The sequence below is a fragment of the Gadus chalcogrammus genome, chromosome 19 (genome assembly GCF_026213295.1).
Source record: "Gadus chalcogrammus isolate NIFS_2021 chromosome 19, NIFS_Gcha_1.0, whole genome shotgun sequence".
NCBI lineage: Eukaryota > Metazoa > Chordata > Actinopteri > Gadiformes > Gadidae > Gadus > Gadus chalcogrammus.
This window is the reverse complement of record NC_079430.1, coordinates 215,697-232,890: the sequence shown is the minus strand read 5'-3', so window position 1 is coordinate 232,890 and position 17,194 is coordinate 215,697. Positions and strand designations below refer to the sequence as shown.

Below are 17,194 nucleotides of genomic sequence, written 5' to 3'. Positions count from 1 at the left end.
CAGGTTTCACCGGGCCTGGAGCTCATCTTACCTGGTCGTCCTCTATAGCCGGGATCCTTCATGATTCCCTGTTCATCTCTGCGTTGGACTGTAACCTGTTGTTTCTGTCTGTCAGGTCCGGGCCAGGACGGTCGCTGCATACGGAGCCTTCAGCCGGCGCTTTGAGTTCCAGACCAGCCCTTCCTGTGAGTATACACTGTGGGAACCCCGGCACGGTGAGCGAACCACCTCCTCCCAAACAGGACACAACTTTGAGGGGAACAGCCAAAAAGGCATGTTTAATCCAGAACATAACAAAGTCTCTCAAAACACAAATAAAGTAAACCTGGGAGGTATCAACGGTCCCCTCCTTCGTGGGTGAATCCCGTCACCCACGAGGGATCCTGTCTCTCCGTGCAGGAGCTCCATGTGGCTGTGAGACCAAGAATGAGTGGAGAAGCGGCTATTTAAGCCCTGCTTCTCCACCTGTTCCTCAGTTGCTCTGAAATCTCCTTAATTGGCAACGGGACCGCACACACACACAAAGACCACGCACACACACAATAACACAGACACCACCATCCCCATATATTAAGACTATATCGTTGTTAACATGCTGATCCTTCTACGATCTATTGGTTGTCATTTAACATTGACCCTTGTGATGGCCAGTGGCTGCGTCCGTGAGCGGGCCAGGCGCAGTCGTGCCGTAGCCGTCACCCTAGCCCTACGTCCTGCTGGCCCTGGTGGCGGGCTTCCTGCTGAGTGGACTGTAGGACTCACACCACACATACCACACGCACACGCACACACACACACATACGCACAGTGTGCAAACTATACCGCGGCTTTCGGGGGGGCTCACTTATATTGGGGGGGGGGGGGGGCTTGCGCATGCCTCAGAGCGAGGACTTACTCAAAACACATCAGATTATTACAAGCCTGTATGCCTACTTGCCTTATGTCAGCACATATAAGCACATATCACATCCAAACTCTCCACACACATGCGGTTTGAGCCAGCCGCTACATTTTACGTCCGCCCATATTTGCGACCTTTACGGTAACTGCACAGAGAAGACAAGCTTCCGGTTTTCAAATTAAATGAGTATTAAAAGGCAATTCTGATGGTTGCGTTATTTTATATGACTTATTTGTTATTTATTATTATAAGGACCATTCAAAGCTAATAGAAAGAGGTGTGTCTTAATCAGCCTGTTTAGTCATGTGATCATGTATTTTTCATAGAAATATTAACATATATAAATGGATCCAGCTTGCATGAAAGACATACTCCGTGAGCTACAGGGCCTCTAATTGAAACTTCAGCGGAAGAGACATGTCACTAGTGGTGGGCCAGGCAATGTATGGAGTCACCGTCATCAGCGGCCTCTGAGCTGTCGGCTGTTGGCGGGCTTTCACCGGCAGCAGTCCCCGCAAGTGCAGCGGTGGTGGTGTCGGTTGTCCCCAAGCTAGCATCTGCCGAAGAACTCGCCTCTTGCTGCTCCTCAGAGTCATTTGTCTTCGATTTCTTTGTAAATCCGAAATTTGCGAGTAGGTTTCCCTGTATTTATTTAGACAGGAATGCAAAACATGGTGACACGAAATTGCGCGGGTCCAGCGGCTCTCCGATGTCTGATTTTAAGTGACGTTTAAGACATAGTGCCCCCACGCTTCAATGGTGAGGACAAAAATTGCATGCAGGCCGGGTAACTTTATGAAGTTTATAAATCACCCTCATGCGCAAATCATACATTCAAATAGCCACATTTGACCCGTGATCCATGATTATGCAGTACAAAAAACAAAAAGGAAATGCATGGGAAAAAAACAGCATTTTGCCAATATTTTAGAGACCCCCCCAACATTTCACAAATCATGTTTTCAGGGGAGCTCATGTCTCATTAAGGGTGGCTGAGACCCCCCTGGCCCCCCGTAGTTCGCACCCTGCATACGCATATAGACAAAGTCGTGATTCCACCAAGAACCTTTGCTCCCTCTACTTTTTAAGGACTTCGACCCCCCGTGTTGTCTCTGTTTCCGCCGCATTGTGCAGACCTATGAGGGTCTGGCTAAAGTCCTTTGCGTTAGGCACATAACAAATAAAGGACATGAAAAAGCAAGAAACACGGGGAGAAAATCATAATAACAAAAATGCGTTAACTGTTTACATCGGCTACGACACGAGTATGCAGTAATTTGCGGGTAAGAATCATGGCAGAGACAACGACGGATTCCGACTTCAACCTCACAGTGAATACGAGCCATGCTCCCTTCCTTTGATCTATTGATCCTACGTAATTAGAGGATTCAATTATTAGGGAGTTTGAGCTTTAAACCAAGTTTAAAATAGTAAAATGAATGGCAGACAGTGGATGAGGGGGGATAGGAAGTGGCAGTGCTTTCTTCCATGTTTTTGAAACTATTCGTTTTTTAAGCTGTTTCCCGGTTCTAGTACTAAAAGTAGGCTTTAAATCTCTCGGAGGAAGTTGGTATCCAAAACCAAAATATTTTACCACCCTCATGTCATCAAAAGAACCTTTCACGTGCCGCATTGTCAGTAAACATTGGCTTGTAGGGCCGACTGCTACGAGATGAAAGATCAAAACATGTAACAGATAGTGATGATTATAGGTCTATAAACGTAGTTCATTACTACGGATGCAATCAGAGCACTGTGTGTGGTTTAGTGTCAGCAGTTGGTTTACAGCTGCAGACCTTTGAAGGGCTGGATTTACTCAACTGATTCAGAGATGTTCAGCCCCTAGATTCCTGTACCAACCTAAGAGCAGGGACTTTTTTGGGGGTCCGATAATGGGTCCAATAATGACCCACGGAATTAGTTCCTGGGGGACGTTCCTGAGGTGGAACACACTATATAAACATACCTGCTCTGCCGACCAGACCAGTGTGTGTGTGTCTGTTCTCAATAGGATCAGGTTTAAAATCAATAGCTTTATATTTAAACTGTGTTATCAGTAGCTATCCCCCTTGATGCTGTCTAAATATGACGGAGTAAAACGGGTTCATCCACTCTTTCTCTCTCGCTCTCTCGTTCTCTCAGTGTCTCGCTCTCGCTCTCTCTCTCTCTCTCTCTCTCTCTCTCTCTCTCTCTCTCTCTCTCTCTCCCTCCCTCTCACTCTCTCTCCCTCTCTCTCTCGCTGTCCCACACTCTGTCGCTCTCTTTCGCACTCCCTCTCGCTCTCTCTCTCATGCTCTCTCCCTCTGCATGCATAAATAGCTTCTATTTCACACTTGAGATGATTAGATATTTATTTTGCTTCGCCGATAGTTTCAAACACGCACACAGATACTACATGGTGAAAACAAAGAGAAGATGTTAGGGGGTATCACAAGCAGAGCTATTACTTCTGCATAACTACACAACAACATCAATTGTATGGAGTAATTTGCTGGGTGCTGTCATCCATACAGGAGGTGTGGCTACAGCAAAGCCAAGCAGGACCCAGAAGAAGAGAAGATGCATTTTCACAACGGCCTCAGTAAATGAACCCATTCTGTGTGTGTGTGTGTGAGGTTGTGGTATGCTTGCGTGCTGTGCGTGCGTGCGTGCGTGCGTGCGTGCGCTGCGTGCGTGCGTGCGTGCGTGCGTGCGTGCGTGCGTGCGTGCGTGCGTGCGTGCGTGCGTGCGTGGTAGTGGTTATGTGTGGTTTGTTCTCTTTTCTTCTACTTGCGTTAATTAATTAAATTAATTAATTAAAATCATTTTCCGTTCTTCACTATATAAACTGGTTAGTATCAGTTATTATCATTATTTTTTGGGTCAGTATATCTTTCAATGTGTTAGTGCAGGGATTTCGACCAGAGTCGTGTGTGTTGCAAGTGTTGTGTGTTATTATCATTATTTTAGTGTCAGTATATCTTTCATTGTGGTTATTGCAGAGATTTTGTCACACCGTTCTGTGTGTTGTTGTGTGTGAAAAGTGTTATTTGAGTAAAGTTTACCCTGAATGCTGTCTGCAGTCAAGTTCCCGGGGGTTGCGTACCTACATCGACCCGCTGACCTACGAGGACCCCAACCAGGCAGTCCACGAGTTTGCCCAGGAGATCGGCGTATCGTCCATATCCATCGAGAGGATCATTGGAGCCGGTAAGGCCAACCATATCAACCAGTTTGGAAACCGACCCGTTATCTATTCCTGTTGTTTCTCCATCCTAATGGAGGATGACAATGGCACATCTTTAGTTTGATGTTGATGAGCCTGAAACTCTGTTTGGCTCAATGCGCAGGTCAGGGAGGAGGCAGAGCTCTGGGCTACAGCCCTTTCCTGGCAGTCCTTTCCCACACTGTGTCACACAGACGATCAAACGCTGCCGGGCCTTGGCAATCCGGATGTTATCTTCATCAGCTATGTGCACAGCATGAGACTTGTCAAACTTGTCAACGGCTGAAAGCTTTTATGCTCATTCACAAAGAGGAAGGGCACAGTGTAGAGTTTCCCAGGAGCAGGCTGGTGCAGGAATTGAGAAGTGCAGAGAAGTGTTCTATACTGGCCTGTTGTTCTTCATTTGACCTAGCAACAAGAGCATGGTCATCAGCAACCAAAGTTATCTAACAGCACCTTCTTCCAGTTTGTTTTTGGCCTCCACAGATTGAACCATCCAAACTGTAGTTGAAGCTCATCCCAGTGCATGAGTCTTGCAGCAGGTCAGAGAACACCATGCTGTAGAGCACAGGGACACGGCCTTGCTCACCCACTTCGAGATTGTGAGCGGTTCAGAGAGTTTCTTGCTGGCCGCTGACTCTGGCCTGCATGCTTTTGGAGTTTGCGCATCATGCTGTGGAACTTGTCTGGACACCCTTACTTGACCTTGACTTACCGTACATTGGGCTTCAAGGCTGACTGTTTCGAATGCTTTAGTTTAGACCAGGGGTGCCCAACCAGTCGATCGCGGTCTACCAGTAGATCGCCGACAGATCCCAAGTCGATCGCGAGGGGTAAAGAAAAAAAAAAAAAAAAAATGTTTTTTTCTGTTTTGTTTTTTTTAATAAAATTAAATTTGTGCGGGACATATACGCGCGGTAGCGCATGTGCTGTTAACAGCAGTTGAAAGCCGTCAACAGTAGTTACACACTCCTAAACGTTGGCATGGCTGAGGGAAAACAAGCTAAGACCTACCATTTTCACCCTGAGTGGGAGGAAGATTATTGATTATCGTTGAGAAGGTGCCGTGCGCAGACGGAATGAAACCCCCACTGAAGTCCGTAGGTTCACGATACAACCCCCCCCCCCCCCCCCCCCCCCCCCCCCCCCCCCCCCCCCCTCCGTCAACAATTGTTCCCTACCCCCCCCCCCCCCCCCCCCCGCTTGAAGGTAGGTTTGCTGGTAGATCTCGGGAGGTTGGCTACTTGAAAAGTAGATCTTGGGTCGAAAAAGGTTGGGCCCCCCTGGTTTAGACTAATGCCATGCATTAGCATTCTGTTCTTGGCAATTATCCTGTAGCTGCAAGGCAGTAAATACAGGAGTTACCGAACAAGCTGAGCTTTTAGACGTTCAAAAGGATTCGTGCCACTATTACACATCTGCGCTGGCACAGGGATTTCTTCTCATAGAGATGGATTATAGAGGCCTCCTTGAACTCCTGGGGAACGGATTCTAACTCCACAGAGACCAAGAGGTGGGTCAGTTCACCAACCCAGCGAGGTCCGAGGCCTATAGATATCCCCGGGGAAGGTGTCGGACTCAGGGCTGTGCCTGAGGAGAGGAGCCTTAAGGCGTTCCTGTAGTCAGAAAATAACTACATAAACAGTTTAAAAACCAACCTGGTCTCACAGGGATCCGTGAAATGACCACAGACGCTTACCTCGAAATCCGTGGGATCATCAAGGAAACACGCCGATTTCCGTGATTTGCGAACGGAATTCGCTCCAATGCAAGTTAATAACACTGATATTCTGTGGCACACACACAGATCCCCGTTTCAACGAGCGAGTCGACCACGGGCGCTTAACTCAAAATCCGTGGTGGTCTCACTGAAACACCTAAATTGTCCGTGATGTGTCCACGGAATTTGCTCCAATGCAATTTAATGAGACATTTCTAGCGAGAAATATACTTTTTACTTGCATAATCTTCAGTCAGTGATTGTGTCTCATCTTTAGTTTGATAGTTATTAGGACGATTTATTGGCTCGCTTGCATGTTTCAACGACGTCAGGTTGCTAGGGACGCTGCTTTCGCTAAACAGCTCACGTTTTTTTCTGCGGTTCTGTTTTTGAACCGTTACTTTATGTAACTTTCATTGATATCATCTTGTTAGAAACACATATATCTGAGAACCAACCCAGTGGCCAAAAGCATACGTTGACAGTGTACGTTTCCTGTGAACACTGGATTACGTCGCATTTCAACATAAAATAGCGTGTTATACCTACACGTATGTATTGTATAATCTTTATGAAAACTCAGTCAGAACTATTAAACACCAGAGGATGGGCGGGGTTGGGCCGTGGACACACACACACACACACACACACACACACACACACACACACACACACACACACACACACACACACCACACACACACACACACACACACACACAATGCATTTCGCTGCTAAAACAACAAAAACAATAGAAGAGAGAGTTCCCTCAAATATTATTACTTTCCAAACATTGGCCAAAATGGAATATCTTTATTTGGGCTGCTTCTAGGACATTTTGGGTGGATTTTGAAACAAAAGATATTCCATTTTGGCCAATGTTTGGACAGTAATAATATTTGAGGGAACTTTTTCTTTTCTTTTTTTTGTTGTGTGTGTGTGTGTGTGTGTGTGTGTGTGTGTGTGTGTGTGTGTGTGTGTGTGTGTGTGTGTGTGTGTGTGTGTGTGTGTGTGTGTGTGTGTGTGTCCACGGCCCAACCCCGCCCATCCTCTGGTGTTTAATAGTTCTGACTGAGTTTTCATAAGATTATACAATACATACTGTAGGTATGACGCGCTATTTTATGTTGAAATGCGACGTAATCCAGTGTTCACAGGAAACGTACACTGTCAACGTATGCTTTTGGCGACTGGGTTGGCTCTCAGATATGTGTTTCTAACAATATGATATCATTAAAAGTTACATAAAGTAACGGTTCAATAACACAACCGCAGAAAACACGTGAGCTGTTTAGCGAAAGCAGCGTCCCTAGCAACCTGACGTCGTTGAAACATGCAAGCGAGCCAATGAAATCGTCCTAATAACTATAAAACTAAAGATCAGACACAATCACTGACTGAAGTGCAAGTAAAAAGTATATTCATCGCTAGAAATGTAATTAGAAACGCATTTAATGGCATATCTGTCCTAAGATATTGCATTTCCCATTCAGATAATAAAGATTAATATAGGCTACGGAACATTTCACCAAATGCTGGGAGAAGGTCTCGCCCCCTGTTGGCTATTCCTCCATTCATTTAGATGAGCGGAAGAAAGCATCTACTCCTCACGCTTTAGTCAGGCAAGCGTGACACTGAACACGTCTTGCGAGTGGACCAACGCTTCACGCTTTGGTGTGATACCAGGTCGGTCCTCTCTCTCTCTCTCTCTCTCTCTCCTCTCCCCCTCCCCTCCCCTCCCTCCCTCCCCCTCTTCTCCCCTCTCCTCTCTCTCTCTCCTCCTCCCCCCCTCCTCCCCTCTCTCTCCTCTATCCCCCTCTCTCTCGTCTCCCTCCTCTCTCTCCTCTCTCTCTCTCTCTCTCTCTCTCATCGTCTCTCTCTGCTCCACTCCGGATCATCTCTCTCTCTCTCTCCGTCTCGGCATCTCCTCGCTCTCTCTCAAGCTCTCTCTCTCGCTCTCTCTCTCTCTCTTGCATTGGAGCCGAATTCCGTGGCCACATCACGGACAATTTATGTGATTCCGTCAGACCACCACGGATTGTGAGTTAAGCCCCCGCCGTGGTCAACTTGGCTGTGGCACACACACAGATTGAAACGGGAATCTGTGTGTGGTGCTACGGAAATATCAGTGTCATTAAATTGCATTGGAGGCGAATTCCCTGCGCAAATCACGGAAATAGGCGTGTTTCCGTGATGATCCACGGATTTCCGAGTTAAGCATCCGTGGTCATTTCACGGATTTCCTGTGAGACCAGTTGTTAAAAACATAAACTGTTTCAAAACTTCAAAAACATTCCAGTTTAAAAAAACCAAATCATTTGGACCCGTTTAAAACAAACCAGTTAATCTCTCTGTCCAGGTGAGTTCGGAGAGGTGTGCAGCGGGCCCCTACGGTTGCCAGGGAAACGGAGTTCCAGTGGCCATCAAGACACTGAAGGCAGCTACAGCGAGCACAGAGGCGGGACTTCCTGTGGGAGGCGTCCATCATGGGCCAGTTCGACCACCCCAACATCATACACCTGGAGGGTGTGATCACCAAGAGTGAGTCACGCAGGATGGTCGCCCAGCTTTAGAAACAGGATGGAGCCGAGAGCGGCCGCTGAGCCCCATGGTGCTGGAAGGATCAATCTAAGAATGATGTTTGTTCACTGTATGAACGTAATTCCTTAACCAATGTTGAAGCTTCCTTTCACCTTCTGATTACTTTTTCTCAATTTGGCTCTTTTGTTCCTTTTGTTGTTCCAGGAACCATAATATTGTTCAGTGGAACCCCTTTGATTAATTTTATACACAGAATGATTGAGTTGACTTCAATCCTGACTTGCTTCATTCATCATGGGTTCTTGGCTCAGTAAGTTGTGTTATTTTGTTCCAGGCAAGCCAGGTGATATCAATAACAGAGTAACATGGAGAAACGGCTCTTCTGGACTCCTTCCTCAAAGGTAGGATGGGAGGAACCATAGAGGACCATAGAGAAGAGGAGAGGACACCATAGAGGAACAAAAGAGGAACCATAGAGAAACAGGAGAGGAACCATAGAGAAACAGGAGAGGAACCATAGAGGAACCAGAGAGGAACCATAGAGGAACCAGAGAGGAACTATATAGGAACAGGAGAGGAACCATAGAGGAACAGGAGAGGAACCATAGAGGAATAGGAGAGGAACCATAGAGGAACAGGAGAGGAACCATAGAGGAACAAGTTAGACAAACAGGGCTTTGTGAATGACCTTAAGGTAAGGTATACTGTACATTCCTGAGTGTGTAAGGTCTAATATGTCGGTTTCTGAGCCTAGCGGCAGCAGCACCGGACCAGTTAGGGATGAGACAGATGAATCCCATTATTCAAAGGGATTAGATATGAAGCTGGTAAGATCAGCCCTCATGTGACAGGGTTCGCTACAGGTCGTAGTAATGGCCTGCCGGTGGTTAGAGCTGAAAATGTATGAACATTCGCTCCATACAGTCACACCAAAGCAAACACACTCACCATGGCAACGGGAGGCAGCTAATCGCTTCTGCCTCAGCTGGACGCTCCAGTGTGGTCCTTCATAACTGTGAAGGAGGTGGGGGTCTGTCTGGGTTCTGTCTGGGGCTTAGTAACAATCAACCCTTCATCTCTTATCCATTCGTCAAATAGCCAATCCAGTTATGTCCGAGGGAAGGACAAAGTTAACCAATTGTCTCACTGTACTTGATGTTAATCATAAAAAGGTTATATAAAAAATAATGGTTGTCAGAACAGAGGTGTATGTTGAAGCGTGAGGTAAGCATCGACCGGGAAGCCCTGAGGCTGATGTCATTTTCTTCTTCGTTGCAGAAGAACGACGGACAGTTCACGGTCATACAGTTGGTCGGCATGCTGCGAGGCATCGCATCAGGCATGAGGTACACAGAAGCTCGCTCTCTCTCTCTCTCTCTCTCTCTCTCTCTCTCCTCTCTCTCTATCTCTCTCTCTCTCTCTCTCTCTCTCTCTCTCTCTCTCTTCTCTCTCTCTCTCTCTCATATACATACACACGCAAGTGCAGGCACACACACGCATGCACATACACACAATAGTGCATTTGAAATGAAGATGAGTCACCCTGCTGCTGTGTATGACAGGTACCTGTCGGAGATGGGCTATGTGCACAGAGACCTGGCAGCTCGGAACATCCTGGTGAACAGCAACCTGGTCTGCAAGGTGTCCGACTTCGGCCTTTCCAGAGTCCTGGAGGATGACCTGAGGCCGAGTACACCACCCGGGTACGACTCTGGGTGGGGTTGGTGGTTATTTATGTGTGTGCGTGGGTTTGTGTGTGTGTGTGTGTTTCAGTAACAGCAGAAATAACACCTTTCTTACTGTTGGTGGGAATCAAATACAGGAGGACATTTTATATAATCTATTACAAGTTATAATCCAGACAAGCTTCAGTTCTATTCCATCCACCACCCAGATGTATGATAGATAGATGTGCCTATCCAGCGGTCTGTAGCCCCTGTTAGGCTGTTCTATTCACCAGTCGTGGGGGTGGAACCCTGCCTCTGGTGTTGACGCAAGAGGTCAGATGGTGAAATGGTTTGAAATGGCTTACTAAAATTACAATGGTGGTCCCATAGAAGCGCCTTCAGTTTCTGCTGTTGGAACGTTGATGTGGAATCTACTTGCAGCACATGTACACACAATTAGAGAACAGATTGCCTTCAATCAAAGACGATTTCTAATATGGCAACATGTTTGACAAATAAAGCTTTTGAACTTAAACTTTGAACTTGAACTTGACTTCACAGGGTGGGAAGATTCCTATTCGCTGGACGGCTCCGGAAGCCATCGCCTACAGAAAGTTCACGTCGGCCAGTGACGTGTGGAGCTACGGCATCGTCATGTGGGAGGTGATGTCATACGGCGAGAGGCCCTACTGGGAGATGTCCAATCAGGATGTGAGTATGTCACAGCTACAGCCACAGCCAGATATGTTGATGAATGGATAGATAATAAAGATGATTGATAGATTGAAGGATTGATTGATTAGGCTAGAATAGGTAGGTAGGGAGTCTGCACAGGCCAGTGTGAAGTGAGGAGAATAACAGAAAAAAGTTTCAATATAGTTTTACTATAGTAAAACTATAGTAGGAACTTTGAGTTTGGAGAGAGAGAAAGAGAAGTAGAGCAAGCTTTAAAGTGAGTGGGAGAGATATGCACAGAAGGCATTAGCATGAAATCATGAACTGTGTCACGCCAGTGTAATACTGAAAACAGCCCCAGAGGTGTTATTTATATAAAGTTACACACTCCCAACCACTCATACACACGACCCACACATGACCTCTTCATCCTGCTGCTCATTTTCTAACTGAGCTTCTAGTCTGTCAGGCAGATGTCTCGAGAGGAGAGAGGAAGAGAGGAGAGGAGAGGGGAAAGGAGAGGAGAGGGCGGTGAGGAGAGATAGTTAGGTCTTTGATGTTTAATTGAAAGCGATATGCAGGATTTTTTCTGATCTTCTTGAAATAGAGTTGTTCTCTCTATTTACCACATGATACAGAACCTCAACCTCTCTCACCCCTAGCCCAACCCATCTGCCAGAACGTCTGTCGCTCTCTGAGTCTGTCTGTATTGCTGATTTTGTCTTTCCTTCTCACTCTATCCATCAGCTGTAATCATCTCTCCCCCACTCTATCTATCTCTCTGATTCTATCTATGTTTCTCACTCTATCTATCTCCCTGAGTCTATCTGTTTCTCACACCCTCTATCTCTCTCCATCATCTGTTATTCCCACAAACTCACAATATCTCTCTCTCTCTCTACCTCTTTCTCTCTACCTCTCTCTCTCTCTCTACCTCTCTCTCTCTACCTCTCTCTCTCTACCTCTCTCTCTCTCTACCTCTCTCTCTCTACCTCTCTCTACCTCTCTACCTCCTCCTCCCCCCTCTCTCTCTGTCTATGTGTGTGTGTATGTGTGTCTGTGTGTGTGTCTTGAAAGTGGAATTCCCTGCATTATGTTCTTGTGTTCTCAGAACTAGGTGCCCACATCTCGTCTCATAAGCCCTTCCCTCTTCTCAAAGTAAAATTGTTACATCAAACCACACTCATACTGTTCCGGTGACTTACTGCTTGCTGCATCCAAAAAAGATGCCTAGAGCTATATCCAACACCAATCAAATAAACCTGTGAGTGAATTGTGGGCACCATATTGCCCTAAAGTGGGGCCAAAGAGAATATATATTAAAGAAATCTCCATTCCTACCAAATCTTTGTAGAATTTTCTTCTGCGCCACACCATAGATCCGGCCCTCAGGACCTCTTCAGTTTTTTAATTTGAACGCTTGCATCAGACACAACTCTTCTCCATTCCAATGCTATTCAATACTCCTAAATACTGTTATATATGTTAAAATGTCACATCAAATCAATTGTAATTAGAAAGGGAACTCCCCGTCTAAGTGGGGACTGACGTGGCTCTACCTGTTGAGCCGGCCGCCTCACTTATCGACCTGCAGGTCTCTGCATCAGACCCCCTGGCCCCCCCTCACTGATCTACCTGCACCAGACCCCCTGGCCCCCCAGTCACTGATCTACCTGCACCAGACCCCCTGGCCCCCAGTCACTGATCTACCTGCTCTCCCTGCACCAGACCACCTGGCCCCCAGTCACTGATCTGTCTGCACTGGACCCTCTGGCTTCCCCTCACTGATCTACCTGCTCTCCCTGCACCAGACCCCGCTGGCTCCCCACTCACGCCTCTGGTCCCCTCTGCAGGTGATCAAGGCAGTGGATGAGAGCTACCGTCTCCCAGGGCCCATGGACTGCCCCGAGGCCCTTTACCTTCTCATGATGGACTGCTGGCAGCGGGAGCGCAGCACGCGGCCCAAGTTTGACGAGATTGTGGGTGTGCTGGACAAGCTGATCCGCAACCCCAGCTCACTGAAGAAACTGGTCAACTCTTCCCACAGGTCAGGAGGCCACACTCACAACAATCACCAATCGCCGTGCACCAACCCCGAAGAGAGGGGTTGGTGCACGGCTGGTGGAGGCGGGTAGTGATGAGAGTCTGTTAGGGGGTGTGATCCCTACAGGATGATGTCCCCTCACAGACATGCTCAAGGCTCTGTTGTGGTACTCTTTCAGAGGGCAGGAGATAGTATCATCTATATTACCGTCTGTTGTGCAGTTAAGCCTCACCAGGCTTGCTCTGTGTTCTGGTGTCTTCCTCTGATGGAGAAGGCTCTAGGTACCTACTGTGGTCTAGCCTGGAGGATAAATGGAACCAGAACGACGTATTCATGAATATGAATATTGGTCCATATCATGTTCGTTGTTTAGAATGGCCGCTACGTTTGTTGTCAGCTATCGAGCCTTATGACGTTGCTATAGCATTGAAAATATAGCAAATTAAAGAACCTATTTTATAATTATTATTTAAGGCTGACAGATTACAATCTTAAAACCTAGATCAATTACAATCTAACTATTTTGACAAACGAAAGCGCCAAAACAATGAAAAATGTGCCATCCTTCCTTCCTTCCTTCCTTCCTTCCTTCCTTCCTTCCTTCCTTCCTTCCTTCCTCAGGGTTTCAAACCTCTTGGTGGAACATGCCAGTGTGGAGGTGGACCATACCACTCTGAGCCAGAGTGTGGGGGACTGGCTGGACTCGATCAAGATGGGTCGCTACACTGAGCTCTTTATGGACGGGGGTTTTCCTCATTGGAGACGGTTGCACAAATGACCTCAGAGTAAGTCCACTACCTGCTAAAGAAAAATGTTTGTCTTGATAGTGGTGCGTTTCAATAGTCTGGCTATTGCCAGACCAAGCTCAATCGTAGATTGCACGTTGGTCTGGGGATTGGGGAAGCTGCCGTAATTTTCTCCAGCACAAGAGGCGTGATCAACTGACATAGTTCAACTGACTCTGTACGCGATTGGCTGCTTGCCGTCGCTTCGCTGTTGTCATTGTGTTAAACCAATAGCGCGCCAAGGGGAAAAGCCAGCTTGGTGATTGGCTCTCGCAAAAACATATCGGAAGCAGAAAGATATGTATTGCTTTTCTCCAAACCCTTGTGCAGGGCGAACTCAAATCGCCGGCAGAATGGGCGGGGCTACCCATTCTAGAGTTTCAATGCATAAAACATTGAATTGAACGATATAAAATGTTTAATTTGCTGTTTTTGTGTGTTCCATAGGGACTTGAGACAAGTAGGTGTCAACCTTGCTGGACATCAGAAAAAAATCATCACCAATATCCAGGAGATGAGAGTTCACATCATCAACAAGACCACTGTAACCATCTGACACACACACACATACATACACACTCACACACCGTCTATGGACCTAATTGACAGAAACAAACGGATTGATTTGGAATAGTCAGACCTAGTTTGACTTTGAGCGCTTTCAGTAGATAAACGTAAAAGCAGGATCTTTTCCAACAAGAGGATTGTGTGTTCTATTGAATCTGGATTGGTTGGTTCTAGGGGAATCAGCATTGAATTTGTTGATTGCTTGTTACCAAACCGAGAAAACTCTTCTCAGAATGACGCCGATGAGTTGGAGCTGGCCTGAGCGGCACCTGGACCACCACTCAGACCTCTGGACTGCAGAACGCCCTTCTACAACTAGATTCAGATGGTTTGAAACTGTTTTACACAAAAGGAACTAGACTATGGTGACAGTCTGCATCTAGCAGGGTGTACCTTATCCGATGCTGCAGGTTGTTATTCCTCAAGTGGACTTCCATCCGAAAATAGGAGTTCACTTTTTATTCTTATTAGAACCTCTGCTTTAGCTCGTTTTTGGGTCTTGCCCAAACACTGGTCAACCAACTGTAAGCACTGCAATACCACACCGATTTAGACGCTATTGCAAGCACAACAATACAACAATATCACACAAAGAGCAATGCGGGTATAGTAGGACTTTATGGCAATGAATACTGAGTAGGGCTTTGAAGAGTAGATGCAAGGCATCGGGTAGAACAACACTACTGCACTTGGAATGCTCAGATGCGAACCATCGCCGGTTTGCCAGTGGAATGTAGAAACTGAGCAAATGGAGAGACTTTCATAAAGGAACCTTCTGCAGCGGGATCCTTCTACTGTCACCAGTACACAGTTGGGACCACTCCATCTGTTACTTTAAAACACAAAAATTATACTCATTCCAAGTTATCTGTCCTTGTTTAGCTCAACCGTTCTGTAAAACGAAGGCATGCCCCATGCAAAGCTTCAGAACGCCCAGTCAAACCAGAAGGGAATTTTACAAGAAACAGAACTTTTTGCTCTGGTTCTCAACTCTTAAAGAACGTCAAACAATCAAACTCTAATGGAACTTCAGCCCACCCTGGACCTAGCAGAAGGTTCTGGGGTCTGGGACACAAGACCAACATCTGGGTACAAGTACTTAATCCTCAGTTGTCCACCCACCACCTTCTGAACCTTCCAACTCCCTCACCTTTTCCTCCACTGCACAGCCACGTTTTTCAGAGGCAAAGGGATGTCACCGTCAGCCGTCCCTGGGGTGGATCATTTCAGGCAATATAGATATTGAACAATAATGATTTTATTTATTTGAAAATATCACTTTAAAGAAAAGCAACATTAAAAAGTACCTCCACTTGATCCTATTGCACTCCGTATGACTTGCCCAGCAACTCAGTTTAAATGTCTTCTATGTATATAATGTATTATATTCAAAGCAGGGAGCAGTGTATTTACATCTACTGTTTATTAACAATTGATATTGCATCTCAGAGGAGTAAAGAGCATATAGGAGCACCCTTGATTTTACTTATTGCCAGACCGGCCCAGAGACACAATACAATGTAGTCATTGCGTTTGGCTGCAAGGAGCTTCCAGGATCGTCTTTGATATTATAAGTCTGGAAAACGATTTTCTATTTCAAACCGTAGAGGTGGAATTCCTAGACATCAAAAATAAAAGACCTTGTCAGAATTGTGCTAAATGGCAACAACATAAATATATATAGGGTATTGTTGCAATCTGATTGGCGGTAGGAAATCTTACTTGGAATGTTCCACAGCTGTGTAATCAAGCCACTATAATTGTTGCTGCTTGGGGTTACGATGGAGCAATGTTCAGTATATATTATAATTCTGTCATGTGATAACTGTATGATAATATCATGATGTCACTGGTCCTGGCTTAACTCCTCTCTGGTGCTGCTTCCCAGTTCTTCATCGCTCCATTTCACAGCTGTGTTTACCAGACCATAGCTTTAAAATATATATTCTCTTTGCGTATTACATACTAATATTGTTCTTGGTTATACAATCATTTGCTACCGGCTGCAACCCAAGCGGGAAGAAGAGATTGCAATGATAGTTTTGTAAGAGATGGACAGGACAGTGAATGAGGAGGACTATAAACCACAGAAGAAGAATGTAAACACATTCATGAGATGTTCACTTCCAGTTTCTATCAACCAAACCATCCTTGGTGTTTCAAGGATGGTTCAACTCTCATAATAACGGTCAGCTGGTTGCTATGTCTCCGCAATATATGACGCACATTAGATTTTTGGATTCGGTTCATATTTAGTTGTTATCATGATGACAGTAGACTAGAGCAAATCCGCCACAGATAGAAAGATTGGTAAAATGTAACGATGGTTAACAAAAGTTTTGGTTGAACTGAACATAAAATTGGGGTTGCATATTTAAATTGCACAAGAGGCGATGTCCAATGAGCAAAATATCATTCAGAATCTCAAAAACATTTTGAAACCAAATCCATGTTGATAATGTTGCCCTATTTGCATCAACTTAATACTTGTATTTAGGGCCTTCATACTTGTATTTGGGGTCTTCCTACTTGTATTAACCTATCCTGTTGACATGCAGGCAGGGTAAGTTGCTACAGTGAGCTACATTTTTGGCTCAGAAGATTGTTTGGCTATTGACACAGATTAGCAGTGTACCATTTAATCAGGAATGTACAGTAATGCTAACCGATAGCTATCCCGCACACACACTGTATTCTTCCATTTCAAAGATGTGTGTGCTCTTTCAAGTAGTTTACTTTCATCTAAGTACAAAGTTTGCTCTTTAGTTCTTCCCTGACACAAACCTTTAAAGTTTTCAACAGCTTGCGGGATAACAAGGGAAGCAGTACACCTGTATAAGTGCCTCTGACCATTTAAGCACAACAAACTCCTCCCAGGCTCAACCACTCTGCCACAATGGCACCCTTGTGTTCTGTGTATTTCTGTTTGCCAACACTTTCTACAGGTAATAACAAGAATGTCTGACAGTATCTGTGTTGGAACTGGTTTTCGTTGCACCTTATTTGTCATGTCTGCCGTATAGCCGGATGGTTTCTGCATCGATTTGTGTCTGCGGCTGGTCACTTTCAACCAATTGATATCACAACAG

General features: G+C 45.8%; 1 pseudogene; it reads left to right on the top strand.

Moving 5' to 3' along the window:
- LOC130372761 (ephrin type-A receptor 5-like) overlaps positions 1-15,515 on the top strand; it is an 88,723-nt pseudogene extending 73,208 nt beyond the window's left edge.
- The last annotated feature ends 1,679 nt before the right edge of the window (positions 15,516-17,194 follow it).